General features: G+C 41.2%; 1 protein-coding gene and 1 long non-coding RNA gene across 2 annotated transcripts in view; one reads left to right on the forward strand and one right to left on the reverse strand.

Moving 5' to 3' along the window:
- Positions 1-17922, reverse strand: part of LOC116316658 (protein MTSS 1) — a 103200-nt gene that overhangs the window by 60086 nt on the left and 25192 nt on the right. The window lies entirely within an intron of this gene.
- LOC120435694 lies at positions 13000-15236 on the forward strand. Its single transcript, XR_005609844.1, has 3 exons — positions 13000-13055; positions 13601-13717; positions 15018-15236. It is a non-coding gene; the product is annotated as an uncharacterized LOC120435694 (long non-coding RNA).

Raw genomic sequence — 17922 nt, forward strand, 5'->3', positions numbered from 1 at the left:
CACAACCATTGCATTCAATAGAAAACAGGCTGCTGATATGCCTGGTGAAGTTTTTTTCAAAAAAAAAAAATGGTCCCCACAGATTCAATTTTCACAACTTTGTGTATACCCTAGTGACCATGGGTGGTATTGCAGTGTGTGAATTTGCATCCGTGGGGACATTTTCCGGACAGTGTGTATAACTGTGTATCCCAGTGGTCTAAGATGGTATTGCAGTGTGTAAACTTGCATCTATTGGATCCCTTTTCTGACAAAGTATGAAAGTATTTATAAGATACCACTTTGTTCCTTTATTATTAGTATTAGAGCCTGCCCACTTTAATGTGACCAGACTTCTATTTTATTTAATTATTTGTACCACAGTTACTAAGGGAGCTCATTTACTTATTATACTTCATTTTCTTAAGATTTTTACACAACTGATATCATTTAAGGAGACAAAATATCAAATCATTAAAGTATATAATACTTATTATTTTTAAATGAATAAATGGTCAACTTATGAAACAATAAAACTGGGATAAATAAGCATTTTCAGCCAAAATACTGATGACAAATTAGAAACAAATTCAGGAAACGCATCACTGTATTATGCAAAGTCAACCCACATTGTTCAAATTGTTTACTGCAGTTTGAATAATGCCAACCATTTTGAGATTCAAGCACAACAGCAACTACATCCTCTAAATTAGAGTATAAGCAAATAAAAAGTGATATAAAAGTTAAATCCACTCACCATTGACGTCAAATAATCTTTAACTTTTCAATTAAACACCAACAAAAACAGTCCACTTGTATTCCCAAAATTTTAGACGATCCCTTTTGTAAAAATAAATAAATAAATAAAATATTTTGAACACAGATTGCCATAGCACCTAGCAATATGCTAGCTTTGCATAGTTTCAAATTCTATCTCTGTAATACAAAACAGAGACGTGTGGGTGACCCAGCCATTTCAGCAATGAGTGCCCCACTTATGGAGGTTGGCCAGGTGGTCTGGGTCACTGGTACTCTGACACATTTCTGGTCCTGGGCGACATGCAGCATTATGGTCAGAATACCTGGCGATCCAGCCTGAGCATTGGTAGATTACAGCGGCAGGCAGTCCCTAACTCACCAGAACCTCGTCTGTTTACTGTCCTGGGCCTGTGGCCCAGTGTTTGATTTTGTATTATGCTTTATTAGTCTGTTTTCCTTTTGGTTCATGGTTCGTGACTATTGGGGTTTTGGTTTCTTTTCTCTTGTTCTTCTGGGATTGTGAATTCTAGCTTGTAGGTTTAGTTCCGCCCTTGTGTTTATTCTCTTGTTCCCCAGTCATGTCTCATGTCTCTCAGGTCCCTGTATTCTGTGTTCCCTCTGTTCTCTGTTGGTGTTGTACCTCTGAGTTCTGTCCGTGGATTTACTGCTTTATTTTGAAGGTCCATGACTTATGTCAGTGTTTGTAGTTTTCCTTCCTCCATCTTGTTAAGTCTAATTTCTCCTGGCTGTTTTCCCACATGTTCGAGGCTCTATTTTGAACTGTTTTTGCATGGGCAGCCCAGGCAAGGAGGACTCAGCCACACTTCTAGAAATGCTCACTGCTTGGTCTGTTCAGTCACTAGCTCAGTCAGTTGCTCAACCAACTGATCCGCTTCTACCACAACTACCACTTCGGCCTGTAGCCCAGTTAGCCGCCCGGCCTGTAGCTCCATTTTCACCTCAACCATTACTTCAGTCATTATCACAGTATCCTGCTCAGTGACCCTCAGTTCAGTCTCCTGCTCAGTCTCCTGCTCACTCATCTCTAGCTCAGTCTGTTATTCAGCCTCCTGTGTTGCCGCTAGCTCAGTCTCCTGTGTTGCCGCTAGCTCCACTTAGCACAGCCTGTACCTCTGCTATTAGCACAGCCTGCACCTCAGCCATTTCTTTTATCATCAGTCCAGTCTGCAGATCAGCCTTTAGTTTAACTGCCTGTTCAGTCTGTCGCTCAGCCCCTAGCTCACTCACCTTTAGCTCAGCTGTCATTCCACTCATTGGTTCAATGACTCATCCTACGCAGGGAACACACGTCATGAATACTTATGCTGGTTCTCAAAATCTGGCGATGTTAGAGACAGTAGCTCCCTCCAGGGCCTCCCCAGAGGCTGACTGTCAGCCACCAGCCGACTCTAGATCCCTGGAGGCTAAGACGCCAGTGCCAGTTACCTCACCTGGGAACTCCACTGAGCAGTCTCAGCCGTCATCACCCGCTGAGAGCTCCAGCGAGTTCACCCATCTGCCTCCATCCTCTGCTGGGTGTATTAGTGAACACTTTCAGCACTCTGAGGACTGCATCCCGCTGTCGCTGCCTTAGCCAAGCCAATGTGCTGCTCAGCTCCAGCCAGTGTCAACACTGCTAGAGGTCCCCTGTGCCTGCTGGTTCTGCATCTGTTCCCCGCTGGAGGGTCCGAGGATCCATCCAGCCTGCAGCACCACCTACTCCATCATTTGTGGCTGCCACGCTGTCGCCTGGTCCTGCCTCGTCTGGTCCTGGTCCTGCCACACCGCTACCTCGTCCACGTCCGGCTCAGCCTGCTCGACCTTGTCCGTGTGTGGTTTGGTGTCAGCGGCCACCTTCCAGGTCGCTGACTGGACTCCGTCGCCGACGCGGTGGGCATCCTGAAATGCTCCGATGCTGCCGCTGCCTTCCGCGGTTGGCCTTCAGATCGCCTACATTGCCACCGCTGCCTTCTGCACGGCCGGCCTCCAGAACTACTTGGTTTCTGTTGCTGGCCTCCTGGTCGGCCCCTGAACTTAAGTACCTTGGACCCTGGTGCCATCGACCTCTGGGTTGGCCCCCGGAGTTACCGTCTTGTATTATTGAGCCACTGGCCTCCTGATCGGCCCACTGAGCTTTGTTTTTGGACTCTGTGGTTTTGGTTTTCCCAGCTCATCTGTTTAGTTTTGGACTCCTCTTGCCGGGATTTTGCTTTGTTGGACTCCAAAGTTTCTGCTGGTTTTCTGGTTTCTGTATTGGAGAGGAGTGTCACCCAGGGTCAGATTAGTCGACAGAGGATCGAACTTCTGGGAATCCTGTTCGCAGTCGGGTCACCATGCTGTCGCTGGAAAACTACTGAAGACCCTGATGTGGTCCCCAGCCACCAAGGTTTATCCCAAAAAGAACCCCTGGTGTACAGCCACCTCTAAATTCTGGAAATCCATCAGCAGGTGAAATTCAATTCAATTCAATTTTATTTATATAGCGCCAAATCACAACAAAAGTCGCCTCAAGGCGCTTTATATTGTACAGTAGATAGCACAATAATAAATACAGAGAAAACCCAACAATCATATGACCCCCTATGAGCAAGCACTTTGGCGACAGTGGGAAGGAAAAACTCCCTTTTAACAGGAAGAAACCTCCGGCAGAACCAGGCTCAGGAGGCGGCGCCATCTGCTGCGACCGGTTGGGGTGAAAGAAGGAAAACAGGATGAAAGACATGCTGTGGAAGAGAGACAGAGATTAATAACAGATATGATTCGATGCAGAGGGTCTATTAGCACATAGTGAGTGAGAAAGGTGACTGGAAGGAAAAACTCAATGCATCATGGGAATCCCGGCAGCCTCACGTCTATTGCAGCATAACTAAGGGAGGATTCAGGGTCACCTGGTCCAGCCCTAACTATATGCTTTAGCAAAAGGAAAGTTTTAAGCCTAATCTTGAAAGTAGAGATAGTGTCTGTCTCCCGAATCCAAACTGGAAGTTGGTTCCACAGAAGAGGGGCCTGAAAACTGAAGGCTCTGCCTCCCATTCTACTTTTAAATACTCTAGGAACAACAAGTAGGCCTGCAGTGCAAGAGCGAAGTGCTCTAATAGGGTGATATGGTACTACAAGGTCATTAAGATAAGATGGGGCCTGATTATTTAAGACCTTGTATGTGAGGAGCAGGATTTTGAAATCAATTCTGGATTTAACAGGAAGCCAATGAAGGAAGCCAAAACAGGAGAAATCTGCTCTCTCTTTCTAGTCCCTGTCAGTACTCTTGCTGCAGCATTTTGGATTAGCTGAAGGCTTCTCAGCGAGTTTTAGGACTTCCTGATAATAGTGAATTACAGTAGTCCAGCCTGGAAGTAATAAATGCATGAACTAGTTTTTAGCATCACTCTGAGACAGGATATTTCTAATTTTAGAGATGTTGCGCAAATGGAAGAAAGCAGTCTTACATATTTGTTTAATATGTGCATTGAAGGACATGTCCTGGTCAAAAATGACTCAAGGTTTCTCACAGTGTTACTGGAGGCCAAGGTAATGCCATCCAGAGTAAGAATCTGCTTAGATACCATATTTCTAAGATTTTCAGGGCCGAGTACAATAACCTCAGTTTTATCTGAATTAAGAAGCAGAAAGTTAGCGGCCATCCAGGTCTTTATGTCTTTAAGACATTCCTGCAGTTTAACTAATTGGTGTGTGTTACCTGGCTTCATGGATAGATAGAGCTGCGTGTCATCTGCATAGCAGTGAAAATTTATGCTATGTCTTCTAATGATGTTGCCTAGGGAAGCATGTATAATGTAAATAGAATTGGTCCTAGCACTGAACCCTGTGGAACACCATAATTGACCTTAGTGTCTGAAGAGGACTCTCCATTTACATGTACAAACTGGAGTCTATTAGATAGATATGATACAAACCACTGCAGTGCAGTACCTGTAATACCTACAGCATGTTCTAATCGCTCTAATAGGATATTATGGTCAACAGTATCGAACGCAGCACTGAGGTCTAGCAGGACAAGCACAGAGATGAGTCCACTGTCAGAGGCCATAAGAAGATCATTTGTAACCTTCACTAAAGCTGTTTCTGTGCTGTGATGAGCTCTGAAACCTGACTGAAACTCTTCAAATAAGCCATTCCTCTGCAGATGATCTGTTAGGTGTTTGACAACTACTCTTTCAAGGATTTTTGATATGAAAGGAAGGTTGGAGATTGGCCTATAATTAGCTAAGACAGCTGGGTCTAGAGATGGCTTTTTAAGTAAAGGTTTAACTACAGCCAGCTTGAAGGCCTGTGGTACATAGCCGATTATTAGAGATAGGTTGATCATATTTAAGATCGAAGAATTAATTAATGGCAGGACTTCTTTGAGCAGTTTTGTAGGAATGGGGTCTAAAAGACACGTTGATGGTTTGGAGGAATTAATTATTGAAGTTAACTCAGAAAGATCAATTGGAGAAAAAGAGTCTAACTTAACATCGATGGTACTAAGAGTAGCTGTAGATAATATTACATCTGTGGGATGATTATTGGTAATTTTTTCTCTAATGATAAAAATTTTATTTGTGAAGAAGTTCATGAAGTCATTACTAGTTAACGTTAAAGGGATGGTTGGCTCAGTAGAGCTCTGACTTTTGTCAGCCTGGCTACAGTGCTGAAGAGAAACCTGGGGTTGTTCTTATTTTCTTCAATCAGTGACGAATAGTAAGATGTTCTGGCTTTGCGGAGGGCTTTCTTATAAAGCAGCAAACTATTTCTCCAGGCTAAATGATGATCCTCTAAATTTGTGACACGCCATTTCCTCTCCAGCTTACGAGTTATCTGCTTTAGGCTACGTGTTTGAGAATTATACCACGGAGTCAGGGACTTTGGATTTGAGGCCTTAGTTTTCACAGGAGCTACAGTATCCAGAGTCGTGCGTAGTGAGGAGGTAAAATTATTAACAAGATAATCGACCTCTGTTGGAGTAGCGTTCAGATAGCTGCTCTGCTCTATGTTGGTACAGGGCATTGAAGATGATAACAGTGGGTGGATTATATTCTTAAACTTAGTTACAGCACTTTCAGAAAGACATCTACTTTGATAAAGTCTACTCTCTGCTGCTGTGTAATCAATTATTGTAAATGTAAATGTTATCAGGAAATGATCAGACAGCAGAGGGTTTTCAGGAAACACTGTTAAATATTCAGTTTCTATGCCATATGTTAAAACAAGATCTAGAGTGTGATTAAAGTGGTGGGTGGGTTCTTTTACATTTTGAGAGAAGCCAATTGAGTCTAGTAACAGATTAAATGCGATGTTGAGGCTGTCATTTTTAGCATCTACATGGATGTTAAAATCACCCACAATAATTATTTTATCTGAGCTGAGCACTAAATCAGATAAAAAGTCTGAGAAATCAGAGAGAAACTCTGTGTAAGGCCCAGGTGGACGATAGATGATAACAAGTAAGACTGGTTTCTGAGTTTTACAGCTGGGGTGGACGAGGCTAAGCATCAGGCTTTCAAATGAATTAAAAGTCTGTCTTGGTCTTTCGTTAATTAATAGGCTGGTGTGAAAAATTGCTGCCACACCGCCCCCTCGGCCTGTGCTTGGGATTTCTGGTAGTTAGAATGACTCGGGGTGTTGATTCATTTAAACTAACATACTCATCCTGCTGCAACCAGGTTTCTGTAAGGCAGAGTAAATCGATTTGTTGATCAATTATTAAGTCATGTACTAACAGAGACTTGGAGGAGAGAGACCTAATATTTAATAATCCACATTTCACTGTTTTACTCTTTGGTTCAGATGTGGATACTGTATTGTTCTTTCTTTGTGATTTTTTATGTTTAAGTTGTTTATTGCTGGTTTTTAGTTTGTTTTTGTCTTTTGGGAGCTGACACAGTCTCAATGGAGATGGGTTTTTGGGGGTAGCAGGAGGAGAGAAGCTGCAGAGAGGCGTGTAAGACTGCAACTCTGCTTCCTGGTCCCAACTCTGGATAGTCATATTTTGGGGGTTTAATGAATTTGTCCATATTTCTAGAAATGAGAGCTGCTCCATCCAAAGTGGGATGGATGCCGTCTCTCCTAACAAGACCAGGTTTCCTCCAGAAGGTTTGCCAATTATCTATGAAGCCCACATCGTTTCTGGGACACCACTCAGACAGCCAGCAATTTAAGGAGAACATGCGGCTAAACATGTCACTCCTGGTCTGATTGGGGAGGGACCAGAGAAAACTACAGAGTCCGACATTGTTTTTGCAAAGTTACACACCGATTCAATATTGATTTTAGTGACCTCCGATTGGCGTAACGGGTGTCATTACTGCCGACGTGAATTATGATCTTACTGTATTTACGCTTACCCTTAGCCAGCAGTTTTAAATTTCCTTCAATGTCGCCTGCTCTGGCCCCTGGAAGACAATTGACTATGGTTGCCGGTGTCTCTAGCTTCACATGTCTGAGAACAGAATCACCAATTACCAGAGTTTGACCCCGGGCGGGTGTGTCGCCGAGTGGGGAAAAAGTTGAGACACATGAACAGGTTGGTGGTGTACCTGGGGCTTCAGTTTAAGACTATGCTTCCTCCTCACCGTCACCCAGCCGCCCTCTTTCCCCAGCTGCTTGGGGTCTGCCGGGGAACAGCTAGCGGGCCCTCGCTATCTTCGGCTGCACCAGCTACAGGGGCCTGGCTAGCTACGGGTGAATGAAGGGTGCGGCTTGTCTCTCCAATTCAGTAATCCTGGCCTCCAGAGCTGCAAATATGCTACATTTATTACAGGTATCATTACTGCTAAAGGAGGCCGAGGAGTAACTAAACATCTGACACAATGAGCAGGAAAGTGCAGGAGGGACAGGTGAAGTAGCCATGGTGCTAACGAGTCGGCTACGAGCTAAGCTAAGCTAGCGAAACAGTAAAGAGACAGTGAGTGAATACTTTGGCTATAAATTAGGTAGTGAGTACACAGAAAGGGTGATTCAGATGAAGCACGTTAAGATTATACTATGAAAAAGGGATGTATCAAAAGATTTAAATTAAATTGCTAAGCAGAAAAGCTACTCAGAAACACCACTGTGTTTGAGCAGGAACAGGAAGTGATACTATACCACAGAGCGAGCGAACACCAAGTGACAGCGCCACCAAATGTGCTCATCTCCTTGGTTTTTCTCTGAAATCAGGATGCCCACCAGCACCGACCTCCAACCATTTTGCTGTCCCCACAAACAGCAGGGAAGGACAGTCAAAAGCAATTAAAAACTGAGTGAACAAGGCTAAAAAAACATTTTTGTACATATCATATTTAGTATAGTTCATATTACAAGTTGATATTGTGTTGTATTTTGTTAATGTTGAACCTTGGCTCATGTGATTAGAGGATCATCAGGGGGTCCTTTTGTCCCTCTTTGGCGGGATACTCCCACTGGGTTTAAATCTGGGACTCTCCACCATTTGACCTTAGAATTGAAGAAGCTTCTCTGATGAGAGGTGAAACGTCTTTAAGCAACTTAAAGAACTCCAGACGCTTTTCTTTGCAAACTCCTTTGACTACGATGACCTGGATGACTGAGAACCTTCACAGACTTAATGTTGAATATCAGTTTCCACTATAAATCGCAAGTTCTTTTTTTTTTTTCACTTTAAACTATTGTTCCACTTTTATAACAATAAAATAATATAAAATGGCTGCCAGATATTGAAGGCTGAGGTTATTCTAAAAAAATGGGGCAAAAGCATTCAGTTATAGTATGGTTTCTGACCCTTTTACAGTCAAAATTACCAAAAAGTCCAGGCGGCCTAAATTATGCTTGGTCAATAAAGGTTAATTAATAATTTTGGATGTTAAAACCATATTAAACTAGTTTTTCTTGGATACTTTAATATTTTGTTAAAACACAAGTTCAGCAATCTAATGCTGACATTTTGGTGCTGAAGGGAAGGGATGAGGAAAACACACTTTTCCTGACTTTTGCGGTCCTCACTTTACCTATTCCCATCCCCACCCGCCGCAGTAGGGAAAACACACTTTTCCTGACTTTTGCGGTCCTCACTTTACCTATTCCCATCCCCCACCCGCCGCAGTCACAGGCTTGCAGGTGTTGCTAATTAGTCGCGTGCTCGGTGCAGCCAGACGCGGGGCGTAGCTCGGGAGGCGAGAGGAGACGGCTGGAAGTATGAAGAAGCGTGACAGAGAGAAAGTGGAGATGGCCGACAGTCAGAGAATAGAGGATGAAGGGATGAATGTGGTAAGTACATTAAACAAACTGTTTTAGTGTTTACTTAATAATTAGGCAAAGTGAAGTGTTTGCAGCCGACAGTTTGCTCTATAGTTAGCATGCTTTGCTAATGCTTGCGTGACTTAGCTTAATGGGGTGTTCGACGACATTCTCCTAAACTGTACAGTTTTTAGCTGATATTTTAACATTCATGCAGTCATGAATGTCTGTTTTGGTCACTTTTATTAGGTACTGTCGTAATATTCGGGCGTCTGTGGGACTGAAAATGAACGCTTAATGGGCAATCAATGAGCTTAATGAGTAGCTAGCAATAGTGTTAGCTCTAAATGGTGAGTAAATTTCTAGAACAACTTCGTTCAACTATAGGCCTGAAGTATTCACAACAAGAAACAAGCTAAGCAGCTACAGAGTCATTTCTTTTTAAAGCGTCAAGTTTTTCTCGTGGCGGGAGGGTGGCAGTCGGAGCAGCGAGACAGACCCATGAAGCTAATCCAGGAGTCTGGATTAGCTTTGGCTGTCGAGACCCAAGTTCATAATGCAATTATTGTCGTGACGAGCTAAGAAATGGCTAACGTAATGTTGTGTCGTGATATGCAAAACGATGCGTGAGGTAGCGGGGCAGCGACAGTACCAGAGCAGCAGGTGGACCGACTTTTCCCTCAGTTAAATATTCAGCCGTGGAAAGTAATTTGGTGGTGGTTTAATTTTTGTTGTGATTGTTTTGATAGACAAAAAAAATACATTTTCCTTCTGCAGTGGCTTGATTGCTGTTAATCACAAACGATGAAGTACTAAAAATATTAAATAATAAAATTACTATCATAGTAAATTAAGATAAATAAAACTAACAATATTAAGCATGTGAACAGACTACTGCACAGCTTAATTTAAACTGACTTATATTCAAAAGATTGATTTTTATAAAACCGAATTTATATTTGCACCATGTCTTTATAGTGACTAACATATGTGATTAGACCTATTGATGTCACCTTAAATACTATCCCCATTATCACTGTGTATTTCTTACTTGTTGATGTATAAAACTAGTGTACTTCAGGTATGGACATGTTATGTTAGCTGTTTTGTGTTTTACCTCCTCCAGAGTAAACAATCCACCAGACTGAAGGCACGTTTGCAACGCCTGAGAGACCATCATGATAAATGCTTGTCAAGAGCCATGGACCCCTTAAAACACCAAACACAGGTAATCATGATAGGGTTTTGATTTTTCCTATATTACAATATTAATAAATACAGTGGTGCTTCTGACTTAGATTTGTGACAGTATGAACGCATGTGCCAAAACATTCTGTAGGGGTGTGTTGGTTTGATTACGCAGGTGTACTGAAAAGATAATTTTTTTTTTCACCAAAGCCAGGTGCTGAAGTTTTGTGTGTGTGTGTGTCTCTCTAACGCCCGAGTTTCAGCCAAGCAACTTTAGCATTGTGTCAGCTCTTTAGTTAACTAATTTAAAATGGCTTTTGCCAAGTGTCGGAGGAGGGGGGAATAGTGTACAAACCCAGGACTGACATTTAAGCAAGACATATTAGCCTTTTATAAAGAAGTAGAAGATGTACCCAAATGTCATTCTAAACTAAAATGTAAAAGTTTGTAGTAAACTAGTACTTTGGTAAAAAAGTGAGGCAGTCATGTAAATACATCATTAAGTTCTTAAATATCCGATATATGTATCTAAGTATCATAAATATTACCTGGCAAATAATGTACTTCAATATCAAATATATACATAAAAGCAAAGTGTGTACACAGTTACATGTATTTCAGGGGGTGTTATCAGCCTGGCTGATCTGAAATTCAGCTTTTCATTTTTTTTGTACTTCTGTACAGTACTTGAAAAAAATGTTTGGTACATTCCATCACTCAGTGCAAGCTGAAATTGTCTACAGCTTAGTTTACAACAGTACTGAGGGCCACTTTTTAAGATGGAGCCATGTTTAGTCAACTATAGGCTAATAGAAAGTTTTTTTTTTCTTTTGGTTGTGCTGTAATTAAAGCCTTCTGAATTTAGACTTCAAAACCAAGGTATGTGTAGTAATGCTGTGTTTTCTTACACAGCATTAGGTTTAAATAAAACAGAGGATGCATTTGGTCTTGTTAATCACCTTTTTGTGAACCTTATTAAAAGAAATGTTTGTCTCTGTAATGTTTAGCCATCGGAGAGAACAAACCAAGAGGGTGAGACTTCATCACAACCCCAGCTCTCACCTAAGCAGCTTGCAGCTGCCAAGACTTTGGTAAGTAACAAATTGATTTTAACTTGTGGTATATAACAGGCTCAGTACTCTACAAGTTTAACAGTTTACCATGTAGATATAGATGAAAAATTAGCAGTGGTGCTGGGATCAAAAAATAAATAAATAAATAAATGAGACAGCTGCCAGTCATTATGTGGCTTTTCTGCCTTTCTTTCACTGCATGTTAGCCTAATTTGTATAAAAGATGGGTTATGTTCACACACACGTAGGTGACAGAAGCAGAACTTGACACACAAGCACAAGAGCACAGCCCACAGTAGTGATAATGAAATGGACTTCAGGATGTACCTCATGATTGAGAATCCATAACTCATTACCCCCTTAAACCACACTCAATTAATTTTCCACAGTTATATCTAATGCTAAAGTGACTTTATCCTCCACAGCTCATGAAACCTAATAAAAATTTGCATTCTTTAGAAATCGGTTGTATATTAAGATGGTGTGCAAAGTATGTTGACACTCAAGCTGTGTCCCAAAACCTAGGCCGCATCATTCGGAGGACCCGGCATTCGCAGTCTCACGTGGGCGGGTCCTTCAACGACCGAAAGGCCGGAAGTGCGAGGCTTGTAAAACGGACTGTCTAGCATTCAGATTTGCGTCACCAGCTGTCTCGTTGGCGTTTAATAAACTCAGCTGTCTCGAGTGACCATTGAACCCTCCGGTCAGCTATCGAGCGGCTGGGTAACAGAAGTCTCTAAAAGGAGCACTTTTGCAAATATGTGATCTCTTGATAAACTGAGCAGATATTTGAAGTTTACACAGCTACATTCTCACCTGAAAATATGTTAAAAGTTTATTTTGTGACCCAGAAAGAGTAATAAGATTAATATTAAAAGTTTAATTCCATTGTTGGAAACTGGAATCGGCCGGGCAGCGCTATGAATTCTGGGATATGGTGGGGCACAAAGGATACACCGACCCATCCTTCAAATCTGGGGAAAAGGAGGACGTATTTGTCGGCCAGATTCGGAGGAGTCTCACTGAATTGGGACAGCCTTCATGGCGTCGCTGTGATGTAATCGGTCTACAAATGCGGCCTCAGGAGGATGCAGCCGACGTTTTGGGACACAGCTTTAGTGCCAGTCAGGACAAGAAACCAAACAAATCTCTCATTTACCTAAAATGTACTAGTCCAGTGACCCTGAAAGGCATTTTAAGTTTAAAGGCAAGCTCTGTTGTATTGTTTTAAGGCAGATATTTCCATGATTTTAAGTGTTTACATTTGGCCTAGATATGTTATATGTTCGGTTATCATATCGATATGTGGAACAAAGACTTGACATGGTTAAACAAGATACAGGAGTGATTCTGTTACCTTTTTTCATAACTAAGATATAATTATTGTGGTCATGAGCTACGTACTTCTGCGCTGTACTGCTTCTTAATTATAGAATGCTTATTTTTCAGTTCAGGATTGTTAGGAATTTTAAAATGCACATTCAACACTTTGGATTGAGTAAACAAATAATAAAAGCCAATGGCAGTACTTCAATACCAGTTCTTGTTACCCATCCTGTGTGAGAGGTAAAGGAGTGAAGGAGAGCCAGAATTGTCTGTACTGTTTCTGATGTGGATTAGATATCATTCATATTTAGTGTTTTCAAGGTGCAAACTGCTGAATTGACTTGCATGACTTTCAAAATTGCAAGTATGCTTTACCACACATCTTATCTAACATGTTCCTCATTAACATTATGTATGTAGACATGGTAATACATGTCCTTTTAATTTTATTTTAAAGCCCTCGGCAAGTCTTAATCAAGAGGGGAGACCTCAGTGTCAGATCTTTCATTTGAGCTACCAACATCATCTGAGAGCATGGTATGTGTCAAATAAGCACTTTTAGCTTATCCCATATGACCATAAGTAGCTCTGAAACTTTTTCATAACTTGCAGGTTTTTGCTAGAGTGAGTTAAGCTGTCAGTTTTAAAGAGAACCAGCAAACACAGCCCTGACCATGCATTCACTGTTTTGTTAGCATGTACTGTCTATATGTCACATACTGTCCACATGGCCTGGCAGAGAACTGAACAACAGGGAGGTTCAATCTGGCCTATGGGTGGCTTTGCTTCAGCTTTAATGCTTTGCAATCTTTGAGTTGAATTTTTCATGAAATTAACTTTTTCCTGGTGTGGTGAAGTCAGCATAAGTCTACACAGGATTGCAAATGTATGGGAAGTTAAAATTTCTAGATATGTTATTCAGATCAAACTCATGAGGTTGTTACAGTTTACTTACAGAACTCTAAATGTAAAAATTTGTTTCTTAATTCGCTTTGGGTTGAGAAGTTAAAAATCAGGTTTGATATCTTTCTCGATGTATTACAGTCATTGCTGTCAATGTCTTACATCCCCTCTCTCCATAGGAAATAATTATTGATGTTGATGCTGATACTGACATCGATATAATCACTCCTGAAAGTTCATACTCTGATGCTGCTGACCCAGATGTGCCATCACTCAAACGAACTGACAGCATATTTGTAAGTTTGCATAATTCTGGTTATTTCCACACTTTTATTAGGGCTTTAACTTACTGTAGAAGACTGGCATTGCAGCATTGCAATTTTTAAACTATATGTACTTAACAAAAATCTTGGGCCACTCTTCATTCTTTGTATTTTACTAGCAATATGGGTATAGTTCTCCAGGCTTCTTGAAGGACATTCAAAGGTCCTCTTTGGCTGTTTCTGCATTTTGTTCTGTTCTGTCAGATGACTCCACACTGCTTCAATAATGTTAAGGTCCAGGCTCTGGGAGGCAAATAAATGACTTTTAATGTTTCAATTTTTTTTAAATTTTGGTCATAATTTCATCAGTTTTGAGAAGATCTCCAACACATGCTGCCCCAAACCATGACAGAGCCTCCACCATGTTTAACAGATGACTGTAGACCCTCACTGTTAAACCTCTCTGCTGTCCTCCTGCATACACGTTGATGACTTATAAACAAAAAATTCAATTTTGGATTTTTTTACTCCACAAGCCATGTTTCCAGTGATTTTGTTTTTAAGTCCAGTTTTTGTGTAATTCGGCATACCTCAGCATCTTCTCAGTTTCATCTGCTTTAATAACCATTCTTAAGCACCACAAACATGACAAGACTTTGAGATACTGATCTGCTGTAGGTAATCTTTTTTTTTCCTCCCCTTTTATGTTTTCATGGCTGCGATTTCTTTTTGTGCAAAAACATTCCTCTGAAAATGGTCAGGTACAAGGACTGGAGTCCAATGAGTGAAAAAGTAGACAATGTCCAAAGAAAAACTTTGAAAAACCTTCCGAATGTCTGGAGAACTATTGCTCAAGAGCACTTTAGAAATTACAAGTCTGCCTCCTTGGAGTAAAAATGTAAAGTAATGAGAGAGAGGAAAAAATACAGGAGTTTTCATCCAATTATTTGAACAGTTCTGTTCAATAATTATTTTACAGGTTGTTTTTGGGGGGGGTTTTTTGTATCTTGTTTGACACAAACATTTGACATTTGATTGTCAGTTGTGAATTCTTATGGTAGTGCTGAAATGGTATCATCCAGCCCTAATTTTTCCTTGTTAATATTATGGTTGGGTTGAAACTATCGGTAAACAAGTCTTTCTGTATACAAAGCCAAAGTTGTTGATGAAAATGACTAAATCCTATAACCCTTCATTAAGCTGGTAACAGTTCAAACAAATTCAAGTTCACTTTAATGAAGGTGTTGAAGGGTCTCACAGACGGTGTAAGATTTTCACACCTGGGTAATTATTCTTGCAAATTTAGTTATAAATGTCTCTATCTGGTTTTCAGCTTACCAGTGAATACCTGCAGTCAATCTCCAAGGTGGCTGACACACCAGAAGCTTCTGGAAGTTGTATTGAAAGCACTGATGATGAATATATTCCATCAAAAGACTCAGGGAATGAAAGTAGTTCAGAGGGATTTGACAGTCCTGCAAAAAGGGTCCCATTGTTGAAAATTAAGAAAACAAAGAAGTCACAAAAGACTTCCAGAAGAAAAACACTTCCAAGTACATCTTCGGTAAGGACCATGAGACAGTAGAAAGTGAAAGCTCTCAACCTAACCAGGGAAATATTTTTGTGATGAAGCTGCAAAAAAAAAAGATGGGGCTAGAGTATACAGTAAAAGCATCACTGCTTATACTGTCCACAGGAGTGCCATAAAATGGCAAGGCACTTATCACGCAAAGCACAGCAGTGAACTGGCTGTAGCAGAAGCAATCAGTTTTCCTTTGAAATCAAAGGAGCGCAAACTACATTTTGACCTCATTAGAAACAAGGGGAACCGTGCACATAATATTGAGGTTCTGAAAGCTGGCTCTGGGACACTAATCCCAAGTCAGCAAACTAAAAACCAGTGAAGCCAAATGACTACATGCACTGCGTTAACTGCCAGGCACTGCTGAAAAGACATTCATTATGGAGACATATTTCAAGATGCAAGCTTTCACAGAAGTGCAGCACAGCAAAACCAGGCAAAAGTCGGATCCAGTCACTTTGTGCCTTTGCACAGCCTGTCCCAGATGGTGTCAGCAGAAAGGTTTGGGAACTGGTCAGTGCTATGCATCAGGATGAAGTCAGAAACATCATCAGAGAGGAGAAAAGTATCTTGAGACTAGGAGAACACTTGTATTCAAAACATGGACATGACAAGACCAAACATGAGTACATCAGACAAAAATGCGAGAAATAGGACGATTACTTCTGCGCTCACGGGAAGCAGGGACACTGAAAAAAAATGGAGGATTTCTATGTACCTTCAAATTTCAAGTTTGTGGTTGAAGCAGTGAAGGATGTGGCTGGCTTTGATGAAGACAAAAACATCTACAGAGCTCCATCATTGGCTCTGAAACTGGGCCATAGTCTCAAGAAGATTGCAGATATTCTTGAGTGTGAAGCAAAGATGGCAGATTTTCATGATGAGGAATTTCTTAAGAATCTGAAGAGAAGCCGGGATCTTTATGAGAAGAAATGGGATGTGTGTGTTTCATCTCGTGCCCTGCAAACTCTAAAAGAAGGAAAATGGAACACTCCTCAACTCCTCCCTTTCACCGAGGATGTAAAAACCATGCATATGTATCTTGATAGGTACAGAAAAGAATACCAAACCAGACTTGCCAGTGATCCCAATAAGAAGAACTGGTCAATGCTGGCCAATTTGACTCTTTGCGAAGTGATACTGTTTAATCGCAGGAGAGAGGGTGAGGTATCAAAATGCCACTAACTGCATTCACCCTGCGAGACACTTCAGGAGTCCATTCGGTTTTGGCAGTAGGACTTTCAGAGTTTGAACAAAAACTTTGTCGCCATTTCCAGCGCATCGAAATAAGAGGAAAAGGAACAGAAAAGTTCCTATCCTCTTAACACCAGACATGCTGTCCTCAATGGAAGCCTTGGTTTCACATCGGCGGACCTGTGGTGTGTCTGATGAAAATCCTTTTTCTTCTCTAGACCTGAAGCAGACACTCACCTCAGGGGATCGGATGCCATCAGACAGATTGCAAAGGAATGTGGAGCGAAGCATCCAGAAACACTGTCCTCAACTAAGTTGAGAAAGCATGTGTCCACACTGTCGACAGTCCTAAACCTGAGAGACAATGAGATGGACATCCTCGCAAATTTTCTAGGCCATGATATCAGAGTCCATAGGGAGTACTATAGACTGCCTGAAGGAACACTTGAGTTGGCTAAAGTCAGCAAAGTGCTCATTGCTCTAGAACAAGGCCGACTGTCAGACTTCAAGGGAATGAGCCTCGATCAAATCCAAATTAATCCCAATGGTAAACAAAATGTTCTTATTTTATTTCAGAGTAAATGTCTTTTGTGCTACATGGTTTTCTTATCACTGCTTTACAGAAGAAATGCAGGAAGATGTGGAAAGTGATCTTTCAGAGACGGATGCATCAAAGGAGTCATCTTTCAGCTCCTCAACATCGAGTAGGTGACAGGTTTAACTGTTTTTAGCATCCAGCCATTTACTGCATATAAAAATAGATGACATTGATAGTTTTAAATTTGTAGCAAAAACGTGGAATCTTATAGTGGCAGACTGTTAACAGAGGGACAACTGAAACCTCAAAGTACATGCCAAATTGTTCCGAAAGAGTTTCTCTCATTTTACTTAGTTATCACATGAATGTATGTTCAATTGTTAAATTTTCTGATCAGTTTGGTTTGAAGTGTACTTAAATGTTATAAAAGGCTGTGAGCTGTCATTACTGACAGCTGATTTCAGTTTGTTTCTGGCAGGCGGATGGACAAGAACTGTATCCCTTGCTGCACTGCCCCATCACTATTGTGCAGACACTTGATCCAAATGATAAGCAACAGATGTCTGCGCTTGTTGTTATGGCTTAATATTTGAATAATGCAAAGATGTGGAGACATGCCATTCATCTTTACATACAGTTAATACCTCTAACAAAAAATACATTGCGTAGTGTGAAGGCTGAATGGGCACACAGTTCAACCATATACCATTACTGACTTCTTTGACTTTTGACTTTTTTGTCAAAGGATCCCAAAGATCGAGAAGTCAGCCAACCACTGATGAGTTTGATGAAGCACCCACAGGTATCCAGCAGACTAAGGATGGGTACCGGTGTCCGGTGCCATGATGGCACCGGTTCTGACATAAACGGTAGTAACCAGACCGAAAAGCAGCGCACATTTCGGTGCTTTATTTCGGTGCTTTT

The sequence above is a fragment of the Oreochromis aureus genome, linkage group 22 (assembly GCF_013358895.1).
Source record: "Oreochromis aureus strain Israel breed Guangdong linkage group 22, ZZ_aureus, whole genome shotgun sequence".
NCBI lineage: Eukaryota > Metazoa > Chordata > Actinopteri > Cichliformes > Cichlidae > Oreochromis > Oreochromis aureus.